The following is a 12,623-nucleotide window of genomic DNA, read 5'->3' as shown; positions in this document are numbered from 1 at the left end:
TGTAATCCATACGTGTCAATAAAATAATCCAGCATACATTAATGCCAGGGCTTTGATTAGCCTGGTGATTTGCAATTAGTAGGTTACAGAAGTATGCACACTCAAACCAAGTGTGTGTGCTCAGCAACACGGGACCTGCAAGTTTATGAATGCATGCACACATGTACAAGTATAAGCATCTCCTGGCACACCCATGCATATATCTACATATATGTTTGCATGCTTTCATATTTTCTCCAATCTCCGTATAGATGCAGTGATTCACTACTTGTTACCTCTGCCAAGGTAACTCTGTTTTCACTACTGCTTTCTGGTTTGTCTTTTTGTCTGTTAGCAGGATTATGCACAAGTTGACAGGATGCTTTTTATGAGTGTAGGAAGAGAGGTGGGGCATATGGAAAGCAAGAACCTGTTAAACAATGGTGTCTGCCTTGCCAGCAGTGCAGTACAACTAAAGGGTTTAAAAGGGGTCCATTTTGGTGCCTTAAAAAAATTAGTAAAATTAGTTTGCTTTAATCAAGCATAGTTCTTCCTTAATTAATTTTTAGCGATACTGGATCTTATGTCACTTGCTGCAATTATTGCCAATCATAATCACTGAGAAAGCTGCCTAACAGGATGTAGGGTCACAGCTATCGCAGTCATGCTTGGTACATGGACTTGAGACCCCATTTTAAGGAAGGACAAACAATTCTGTGGCTTTGACCAATGGAGGGCTTTTTTTCTAGTAGTTCAATCCAGCTTTGGAAATATATTGTGACATTTATGATGAGATTGTTTGCAAACTTGCACACCATAAAAGGGTGCACTGTTGGCTTTAGTAAAGTTCTACAGAGGTTTACAAGTTTTCCCTGCGCTGTCCCTTTTCGTTGCCATTGCTGACTCAAGAGACATTTGTTATCTTCATGGTATTTGGTGTATTTTAAGACTGAAACTAACACTTTTCATACTCATATGCAGCCCAAAAAGGCGACAAATTTATCTGACAATCCAATCAATCCAAGTTGTGCCCCTCGCCATGTCCTCAGCCAAACCGGTAACAACCTGCTACTTTTGGATACTCCCTGCTGGTTGCCACAGCGGGTATCTCTGCATATCTGACCTGGCAGATTTTTATGCCAGACGCCCTTACTCATGCAACCCCAAAAGGATTTGTGTCTCCCACTGGTCTACCAGCAACCTTTCATGTGTCACGTGTTAATCGAATGTGTAAACCACTATTTTACATGGACCCACTGTATACGAACCATGGACAGTGCAAACTCACTTCAGACATTAAAAATTAATGGTAAATTAACTTATATATAATAAACTTATATAAGAGACGCCTAATCAAAGTCTGGGCTTAAATCCGATAATGGCATGACCTTAAACAGGCCATTCATGCTTGAAAACCCAGCAGTGTGAGCGAATTAAAACTATTCTGCAAAGAAGAGTGGACCAAAATTCCTCCACGAGGATGTGAAACACTCAGTGCCAGTTATTACAAATACTCAATTGCAGTTCTTGCTGTCAAGGGTGGTGCAACTAGTTATTAGGTTTAGGGCAGCGGCCCCCAACACCCTGGCCACGGACAGGTACCGGTCCGTGAGTCATTTGGTACCGGGCCGCGAGAGTTGAGCCTCGGGTGTGAAATTTATGGTTTTCAGAGATTTTAGCAGTTTTCATCGTTATTTTTTTCCCTGGGTCTTTTCCCCTGTGTTACGAATGCATTTCCTTTTTTTGTAACCGGTACTGGTTTTATTTTGTTGTATTTATCCGCGACAACTTAAAGGCTGGTCCGTGAAAAAAATTGTCTGACGTAAACCGGTCTGTAGCGCAAAAAAGGTTGGGGACCGCTGGTTTAGGGCACACACAAAGCGAGGAAGATTTGGATATCTTCTCTCTCTTGATTAAAAAAAATCATAATTGGAAAATTGCATTAAGTATTTTTTTTCACTTATCTTTGTCTAATATTAAAATTTGATAATCTGAAACACGTAAAAATTACAAAAGAAATCAAAGCTAATTTTTTTTTACAGCATTGTGTTTATTTACTCGAGCTCTGAAGTTAAAAATATTGACTTATAATACTTTTAACACAGTTTGAATAAGTAGAGCTGCAATCAATAATAGTGTGAATGCAACAGTATGTTGATAGATGCATATTGGTAGTAGCTACAATCCAGTCAGATGTCCTACTGTTGTCCTTGATATGTAGTGTGGGATTACTGCCTAAGGGTAAACAGCTGCCAGCAATTATTGACCCTTTGATTGATGCAAAATACACGTAGCTTCTGGTTTTTTTTGCCTTGCTATCTATGACAATTTCTACAGTGCTATTACAGCCTTTATGTGCTTTCTGTAGGGGATGAGCGAATCACCAGGTCCATCTCAATGGCATTAACTTCAGGATATAAAGCTTGTTCTGCATATCACAGGAGTGAGGCATCTGTGGAATGGGATGCAAGCCTACCCAGCAGTGTTTTGCAACACAGCACTCTAAATCTGCAGTTCTGATTTGTTTCATGGCTACATTGACTCAAAATCAATTTTTTCTCATGAGGGAAAAATAAGTGTTTAGTCATACAATACAATCACGTATAACAGTAAAAAAAAGCCAAACTATTATTGTACTTATAGGCTGCAGGAAAAGGATAGGAGATTAAAGCAAGGACCTGCTCTTCACAAAGAAAAGGATACTACTGTATTTGGTGTATATGTGAGGAATAACAAATAAAGAAGCTCTGCAGGCTGGTGGCCCATCTTAGAGCTTTGACTAAACAGAGGAACTGACTCTGCAAGGTCAGGGACACAAATAGCATTGCAAGGCAGCTCAGATTCACCAAACACAGGTCTCATCTTCCCCATACACGCTAAGATCAATCAGCGATATGAGCTCTCAAATAACAAAAAGATGCAGACAATGATGAAATCATTGTGAAGTCCTGCTTGCATTTTAACTTACTAGTAATGATCGTCCAGCCTTTCTATCTACGCTCACATGAAATGAGAAGATTTCTGACATTTAAATAAGCTGCATTTTGTATCCACGCCTATCCTGACTCCTATGATACACGCATACTTTACAAACATCTTCAACTTGGCAGTAGAGAAGATCCATACAGCTACAGGGTGGGCACTAATGCCTATTTTTAACACAACATCCAATGTGACTTTTTCCTTACGTCATCCTTGTATCCTGTTTGTCTGAAATATTTAATGTATGAATTTTTGGACAATGACATAATTTTTGTACTTTTTTCACAGGGGATTTTGGACCAAACAATCAAGATGTGATTGAAGTGCAGACTTTTAGCTTTAATTCGAGGAGATTTACAAAAATAGCGTGTTGACTGTTTAGCCATTGAACAATTGACTCACAAGCAGTTTCATGGCCATGGTAGTTTCATACCTTTTCACTAGAACTCCCAATGAACGTCTAAAAAAATGTTGAAGCGAGTGAAAAAAAGCAAACTAAGCCCATCAGAGAGATTGCAAAAACGTAGCCAAATCAACAATATGGTAAATTGCCTGAGAAAGGGAAGACACAGGCCAGCTTAGCAAAACCAATAGGCCTGAAAGGCTACAGAAGGTAATTACAGCAGATGATTGAAGGATTCTTTCCTTGCCTAAGAAAAACAACTTCTCAGCTTCTTGCCAAGTCAAGAATGCTCTAAAATAGATAGATGTATCACTGTCAGAGATGCAAAAATGTAAAAACAGAGGATTTGCAACAAGGTGCAAACCACTGGTTACACTCAAGAACAGGAAGGACACATTACATTTTGCCAGAAAACATCTAAAAGAGCTATGATCTTTCTGATAAAAGAAATTCTTTGTATAGATGAAACCAAGGTTGACCTGTAAAAGAATGATGGGAAGAGAAAAGTATCGAGCAAGACAGAAACAGTCACTGATTTGCAACAATGTCTTCCCCTCCTGGCGCAGGGAATTTGGTTAGATAAAAACTCGACACACCAGTTGTCGTTAACCCCAGGGTTCACCGGGCGAAGCTTTAAAACTTTGCTGTTGTGAAATACTGTCAACTATTTGTTTAAATTACTTACTATAGCTATTCTAAAATAGATAAGAACTACAGGGTGGCATTCCAAAAAAGCATTTGCATTGACCAGCAGGGTCATATGACCTGGACCAAGATAAGTAGTATAAAATGGTTGGCAGACAAACGTGCATAAGCATTCGAGGTGCATATAAGCAGATAAGTGTTCAACACAAGGAAGCTTAGCATTAGCCGGTCTAAAACTTTCCAGCTTTTTACTACAAGTTTGTGTAATGTTGGATTGCGCCAGTGTGCAAACAGTCCAGTTAACGGTCCAGCACACTCACCTCTAGCGAGCAGGCTTCATGTGTCCTGCCTCCTGCAAACTCCCTCACCGGCACCACAGAGCGTATCTCCAGTAGTGCAAACACATGTGAATCCACTTATTCCGGCTGTGTGCACCATGTAAGAAAGTATAAAATATCCTGACCCATGTCTCCAGATTTCAAGCAATTTTTTGCAGTGGTTGTTGCACTGTGGAGTTTTTTATACTACCTGTTTATGTAGTATTAATTTGCTTGTAGAATCTTTTTTCTCTATCTCTTTTCTCTATTCTCCTTTTCTGTCTTCTCAAACTACATTTTTCAGTCCCCTGACCCACAATGCTCTAACTCCTCTGCTCTTTCCTGTCTCCACCTTTTCGCTCTTTTGCCCCAATCCTAACAGCTGTTACAACAAAGAACTGCCTGCCATCCTGTCCAGCTTCCCCTCAAACTTCACTGCTAAACTTAAGCCGCTTAAGAAATTGCATATCAGTACACAACAATTGCAGACATCAAAGTCTCCTCCTAACCTTTCAGTTGAATCTAGACAAGCCACGTAATTTATTACTATCCATTGTCATTAGCCGAGTGGTTCTGGCAGGTTTCGGTTAGGGTTAGGGACAATTTACCTGAGCTGCTCTATGTTTTAGAGTCTCACAGCTTGTTATCAGCCAAAAAATACACATTATTACTTTTTACAAAACCTTTCCAGCATGAATAGTGGAGTAACAATGTGCGGTGAGAAGCTGGGTTACATCAGGCAGTGACCCTCCAGGCAAGCAGAGAAACATTAACCCTATAAAATGCAAAGCAGACTGTACCACAGCTGACCTCATAGACATCGATGCCCAAAGTGAAGCAGCGTTCAGGCTGATACTAAACTGGCCAGACAGACACAGCGTGGCACTGGACTGCACACTGTGTCTTTGTTTGAGGACCGATAGAGATACTTTCATCACTATGCATGTCCGTGATTGGATGTATCTCCAAAATCAGAGTGCATATATTTGTCAATTAATGGACAAATATATGCAAAATTACAACAGGAGTGGTGTATAAACACACAAAAAAAAAAATCGATTTTGCTGTAGACACTCTAATCAATGTGTCTAATTAATGTCTGAATAATGAAAGAGTACTGTCACAACTAGTTTAGAAGTTAATCATGGTCCAAAAGGAACGTTGAAGCATGGGCATATCCAAAAATGTAATTTTATGAAATGAAAACATATGCACAGGCTCGTATTTTTTTTTCAAATTGTAGGGAAAGTGGAACTTTTCTGGAAAACCATACATATAATTAGTAACTATCTTAAACTTCTGGAGAATGCGCTGCACAAGTTAGCCTGTTGATGTGCTGAATTAACACACTGCCAGGCCTACTGAATGAGATATTGAACAAACTGAATTATTGTTCCTAAAGCTTAAATATGACTTGTGCCCTGGATCTATGTTGAGCCTATGACATAGCCTAGTGGCTGATGCCTTTCCCAGCCTTTATACCTGTGCATGCTGTACCTGTACCATGCTTTACCACCACGATGGAGCTTTTATCTTCGAGTTGTTCCAGTCAATTCTAAAACTGGCAGCAGAAAAAGAAGATGGAAAATCCACAAAAAGGAAGAAATAATGGTACTGAACGGGCCAACCAGTCTTCCATTTCTGTCGACGACCACACCAGGTTTCGGTGTAGGTTTTTGTGGCTGGGGGAGGGGGGGTTTTGGTTTCAGTGTACCTACAATGAAAATTTAACACATAAGCATAAACTCAATTTAAGCATCAGAGTGCGGAACAGACTTTTTGGACTCCTTCACGTGATGTGCGTCACTCTCTTCGTGGATTTTACTCACTAAAAAGAAATCAGCTGTAATGGAAAGAACACAGCTTCTACTGTGTGAATACAGAAAAACAAGCCTAAACCATTCGGTGATTTGCAACCTTTGATATGGTTACACAACAACCAATCAGTAAGAACCATAATCCTCACAAGCCAAACAGAGCAGAACATGAGACCCCGTCTACCCAGTGGGAATCCAAGTCAATGTTCTCACCCCATGCAGTGAGAGCTGGTAATACGTCTAATCTGGTCTACTACTGACTGGCAGCTTAAGAAACTCACACTTGAGCTTAAATATAATTTGGAGTAGTCTATTCTTGAGAGCAGAAGAGCTGCGTGCCTTCTTTGACTCTAATCATTCAGCAGACATACTTGCTGTAATAGATATATGCAAATAGGTTAAATGGAGCAACCACATACTTTGCTTAGGATCAAGGGCTTTACAGTCAGCAAAGGGTACTAATAACACCTGTGTGCATATGAAACATTAACAGTCACTGAAGACACAGAGATTCAAAGATTTTTTACACCTCTGCCAGTATGTAATGACAAATGGACAATTTTCTATCATAACGCAGGACTCCACAACGTGCTTCATTTATTTTATAAGTAAATGACAAATAAATCCTTTTAATACTGCATCTTATTTTGCATTCACTGGAACCGGTAGTACCAGGATGAGCCCGTCTTCTTACCTAGCAAACATGAACACTTTAAATATATCGCCTACAAAATGCAGATGAAAAAGTGTCACTGTTCACATTGCGTGCCACTCTCTGACAAAGCCGAGGGATAATAATAAGCATTATGTGGCTGGCACCAATCAATCACAATTTCTCCCGCGACACTTTTTCTGCATAATGCGTCTCGGTAGTGAAACTGGAAATTCTATTTCATTTTCTTTTCAGACATTTGTCACACTTTAGAGAGTGCATCCCCTATATTTGTCCATCTTATGGTTTTCATACAAAGCCAAAAAAAGGGCATTCTCAAACCTCTGTAAGCCTGAGAGGGGTGGCTTGTTGGTCAAGTTTGCAACGTAGGTAAGTAGTCAACCTCAGGATACCCCTGACAGGCATCGGGAAGTACAGCACCAAAACAGAGGCAGAAATCCTGTTACCAGAGCAACAGGTGGCAACAATCGAGAAAACTGCCTTTGTAGATCTATTATTGTTACTACTAAAGATGACATGGATACAAGGGAATTGTCAGGGCTAAACAAGGGGAATATCCCTTTACATAGCTAAAAGTTACAGTCATAACAATTTAAAAACATAAATTTATGTGCGATAGGGAGCCTCGAGGTTAGACATTCAGCTTCAGTTATACTTGATGATGATGATCTTTGCTGATGGCTTCAGAGCACACTGATAGCAATTAATCCCCACAGTTAACTCTGAAAATTAACTGGATGCTCAATGCCATTCATTTGTCTGACTTCCTGCCCTCATTCATCTCCCTAGCACTGGAAGAGTTTCTCCTCCACAAATTGTTGTGTTGAAAACGACCGCATGAAAGTTCTCTCAAGAACAACTGACGTAAATCAGCTTAAGAGGTCATTCTTTTTTGGCACTTTATAACACAGTCATTCTACAAAGATCAACTCTCCTAGCAGAGCTATTCAAGTCATAAAATACTACGTATTCTTTCACACTGCAATATAAGTTACAAAAAACAAAATATAAAAATATTCAGTTTTTTCCCTCTTATGTGTACTTACAAGTGTGTGATTAGAACGACCTGAATCCAGTGGAAGAGACTAACAGTGTGTGCACATGTCACACGAGAGGGGAGGTACAATGGTGTGTGTGTATACTTAAAACAATAGCCTCATTGTCCTCTTTTGTCCCTCTTTGTCCCTGTACTGACCAAATGGGAATGGACTGGGCATGTGCAGTACTGCAGAACTGCTGGGATTGAAGCTCCACATTGCTATGCTCTTCTGTCCGGACACACGAGCGTGGAGGTGTGACAAACAAATGAGGGCATGCTGACCTACTCACAGGCTTCCTAACATGTATGGAGAGTAGATAACAGTCCTGAGACCTTAAAGGTGAACAGCAACCAAAAGTCAAAAGACAGGCACAAAGGTGAGTGTTCAACAGAGCTGTGGCTATTATTGGTCAGGGCTGAGATGATGACAAAACTGCTGACAAAGAGATCAACCACACAAACAACACAACTAGTAGCAACACAATGGCTTACTGCAAAAACCATAGTATATAACATGTTGGAGATCCGTCATCTCTCACAGAACTGCTGTATGTTTCTCTGATTCATCAACCGTGTAATCACTCTATCCTCACTTTCTCATTTCCCACTCACTCATCCGTTCCAGAGAAGCAATGTAATGAGGAGCAGCCCCCACTGAAACAAGGCTAGATTTCTGCTTTACAGCCTGACTCAGGATGATCCAGTTTTATGCAGGCAGCTCCCACTCTCTCCGTAAGATTGCTGCTATATTTGTGCCTCCTCCACATTCTTCAAAGCGCTACATGCACATACAGGGAACCAGGTCTACGTCATGACCTAAACACCAGCTCGTTTTCTAATGCTTACGTTGACATACAACACAGAGGTAAGAGTTACCTGCTGCTATGGAAATTAACCCTGGCATCACTGGTGAGATCGGCCTTTCATTATTGTCTTTTCTCTTTTTTTGTCCCTGTATGGTCTCCCAGGACAGAGTTCACAATAACGATCGTTCATCACGTTAATGCAGGATTCACATGCGCCATGATGGGAGATCACAGGGGTGATGATGGTGCACTGACTCTTAGATTAGTATGAATGAAACTTTTTTTCAGGCCACATTTACACATCAGCAAAACTCAGTTTTATATCAATGTGAGAGCAATCTAACTACACAACATATCACAAAGTGAAAAAACAAATGGATGGATATTTCTAATATTTCCTAACTGTAGCAATGTGTATTAAGAATCCACAGTATCCTTTATTGAGCATATGTGGGGCACATAGTGTATCAGATGTTTCTTTTTCTTGATCAGCTATTTGATGATAGTAATATAGGCATATTATCAAAGTTCAATTCCATACATATCCTTGAATTCCCTGCAACTGTAGGCAAATCTCAACCAAGTATGTCTTTGCTCATGTACGATCAGATCATGGCCAAATCATAATTGACTGAACTATCTTCACAACAGCTAAATGTTACCAAATGGGTGGGCTTTACATGTACATGTACAGAATGAGAAAGTGGCTGAACCTGACTGACCACTTGGCATTCTAATGAAATAGCATATGTCTCCTGAGTGATCACAGTAATGTGACAAGGTAAATACACTACAGAGACATCCTTTCATCACTGCAGACAATCTTTTTTTTTAAAAATTCTCTATTAATAATACCACCTGTATAATGCAATCATGCAAAATAGGTCTAGCTTCTAGGTCTGCATTAAAAAGGTTACCTCGGTCTCTGCTTTTTGACTTGTAGCAGCATGCAAACATTCCTTAAATCAGTAAAGTCACTCTGATCCAATCAGTCCCTAAACAGCTGGAATCCCAGGAATGCCATGCGCAAACTTCACCGAAGTGTGAGCTAAAGAGCAACAGTCAGATCGGCTAGTGATCAAAATATTAAGTCTGCCAAGTTTTCTCATTAAGGACTGCATGATTAATGAATAACATGTAACACATTCATCATTGGAGTATGAGCTAAAGTTAATGTTAAAATATATTTAGACGGAAGTTCCAAATCTGACAGAAATGTTGATCTGCCTCTGTCCTGCCACAGTCGCAGCTGTGATGATCCACTCTTTGTTGTGAGGGTCAACAGCTGAGACACTGTGCTGCTCTGCAGCTAGCTCAGCACAGCTGATTGACTGTGCTGAACAGTCGCTTTAAGCGACTGTTCCCATAATTCCTGTCAAGCAAGTATGACGCAACGTTACAGAAACCGAAGAAAGACTAACAACCTGTGCCACTATAGCTTAAGCTTTTTTTTTTTTAAATTTAGCACTGATAACCACGCCCATGCTGTCTGTGATGCTAGTACCGTGTGTACCGGGGTCAGTGAAGCGATACATGACGGTTCGTTTATGTCAAAGGTTTTGAAACAGCTGCACAGCATTGTTCCTGTTAAGGTAACAAAGCCACATCTGGGGGCACTTCCACGCCCTGTTGTGTGTGTCTGCGTGTGCCCGCGTATCGCCGGTAACAATGGTGACGCAAGCTTTGCGGCTAACCAACCGGCTAGCGTTAGCCCTTAGGAGCAGTAACCGAAAGGCTATAAATTACAAATTCAAACAAAGTCTCCGTCAACTCTGTCGTATCAACAGGTCTGCTGGTGGAGGCTTAACCAATCCCAGCATAACCAGGTCACTCACTGAGACAACTCGCAGCAAATCCAGCGCATCTCTTAAAACTGTTATCTCGTTACAACGGTTGAAACGCTCCAACCGAAAAACACCTTCAGTTGTCTTAAAACGAAGTAAATCCTCACCCGAAGTGAAATGCGAACTCCTGGCGAACCTTGGATCGCCTCCAGAGATTAAATCCGCTGTGTCATGGGTGTGTTTCTCTAAAAGAAAGCGAGGGGGGAAGAGGGTTAGCTGTGGGTAACTCCGACGTCCCACACTGAGGAAAAAGGGAATGCAGGAATGTGACGTTCAGTCCGGTCTGCTAGCATCATTGACACGTGCACTCAAGAGCGGAGCACTGTGGGAAATAGAGTGTAGTTAAGTAACAGATTGTTACGGGCTTATTACTAGCGTATTAATCGTTATCCACAATTTCCATACCCAGTGAATCTCTGTGCTACTTACAGAAAACATATAAACCTTAAATTATTACAGCCCTTAGATATAACAATTGAAGCTTGGTTCCAACACTGCAAAAAAGTAAGTTAAAGATCAACTAAGTTAAGATTGTGGGTTATTACGTCAAAGTTTCAAATTGTTATGTCATGTTATCTTATGTTAAATCTGGAAATAACATCTCGAATCTTTGAGTTATTAAGTCAGAATTTCCAGATAATTATTTACAACTAACATGAACTTTCAATAGACCAAATTTTTATCATTTTTAATTTTTATTTATTCATTTATTTATTTTCCCCCAGTGGCATACATTAACCTCCTATAAATGTCCTATAAATGTTTTAATTATTATATAATTACTTTTACAGAATTATTTTAACCAGGGCAATTGATTATCCAAAAATATACACACATCTAACAGAGGTAAATCACTGCTACTACCTAATTCTGTTAATAAAAATACAAATAGCATTCTGGGGTTTTTTCAGATTAGTTTTTTTAGTTATTAATATTTTAAATTGGCCATATTATGCACATCATTATTTATTTAGCACGGTCCACTAAAATAGGTTTACATGCTACAATGTTCAAAATAAATTCCAGTTACTTTTTTACATAACACTAAATTTCACTCTCTTCTAAGCTACAACCCCCCCCCCCCAAGTCTGCTCTCAGTGGTCAGTTACCCATACAAAAATAAGTCACTGGTCACCTATTGTACTTTATAGTTGGTGCTGGATTCAATCAAAGAGCAAGGGATACCCATTGAATGAGTTCTGGGCATGCTGAATTCGTCTGTGGTGGGTTGTTTTGCTTTGTGAATCCAATACTTCCCTGTTCCAGAAGAAATTCTGTTCTGTAATTAGTTCGGGTGGCCCAGTGCGGACACCTAAAATTACTGCCCTCCAAAAAAAACCCAAACTGATAATCGCACAGTTTATATACTTCTAAGTTCAACCCTACATGCTCAACCAGAATTGGATTGGGGACAGAAGAGACTCCTGTAAAAGCTGTTTTGTTACACAGTGCACAATGCTTTCAGATAATGGCTTAACCATTTCTGGAAGTACTTGCATGCTGAACTTTTGTTCCTCAGAGTTGTTTGTTCGTCTATCAACAACATACCCAAAAAGCCACCCTGATGAATTTTTGGTTAAACTTTCAGAGAGCTGGAAATGAAACAAGACAAAAGAAGGATTCTGTTATACTTGAGTCAAGATCCAACTCTTTTTTTAAACTGAGAAATTTGGCAAAATATGTTCTCTTTTCTTAACATGCATTTTCTGGGAATGTTAAAAAAAGGCCGGGTGATTTTAACCAACACAGACTATGATTTTTAGCCTTACAAGTTCCAAATGGCCCCGGGGACAAATGATCAAAGCTAAAGGTGACATTAGGCTCATTCGCTCGTCATAGTGTCTTCACTAAGGGTTTTCCTTTTGCTTTGGGGACGGTGCCATTAAATGAATATAATAAACAGGGACTTTAGCTCTGCAGTTGCAGGAAGTGGGTGAAGACTCTTGTTTTTGCTCTTGCAGCGAGCAACAGAACAGCTTTTAGTTAGAGAAGGGACCGTTAGGCTGCTGCTTTCTCCTTTTTGGTTGTTAGGTAAGAAACATGCAAATGTATCACACAGTGAGGAAGATAAGCACTGAAGAAAGTCTAGCCCTGCAGAAAAAGGTGTTTCAGGCTGTC

At 40.0% G+C, this 12,623-nt stretch overlaps 1 protein-coding gene across 4 annotated transcripts in view; it reads right to left on the bottom strand.

Moving 5' to 3' along the window:
• The window catches only part of ctif (CBP80/20-dependent translation initiation factor), a 63,061-nt gene extending 52,288 nt beyond the window's left edge, over window positions 1–10,773 (bottom strand). The window contains exon 1 of one of the 4 annotated variants that reach the window (XM_084935414.1): window positions 10,613–10,773. The gene's annotated coding sequence lies outside the window, so the exon portion shown is untranslated. Of the gene's footprint in view, window positions 1–7,862; window positions 8,376–10,612 lie in introns of those variants that run through there. The other 3 variants (XM_084935412.1, XM_084935413.1, XM_084935410.1) reach the window with 3 other exon arrangements.
• Between the last annotated feature and the right edge of the window lie 1,850 nt (window positions 10,774–12,623).

This window comes from Perissodus microlepis, chromosome 7 (assembly GCF_051167445.1).
Source record: "Perissodus microlepis isolate ML-2025 ecotype Zambia chromosome 7, ASM5116744v1, whole genome shotgun sequence".
Classification (NCBI taxonomy): domain Eukaryota; kingdom Metazoa; phylum Chordata; class Actinopteri; order Cichliformes; family Cichlidae; genus Perissodus; species Perissodus microlepis.
The sequence above is the reverse complement of the archived record's forward strand: the minus strand, read 5'-3'. Positions and strand labels throughout refer to the sequence as shown.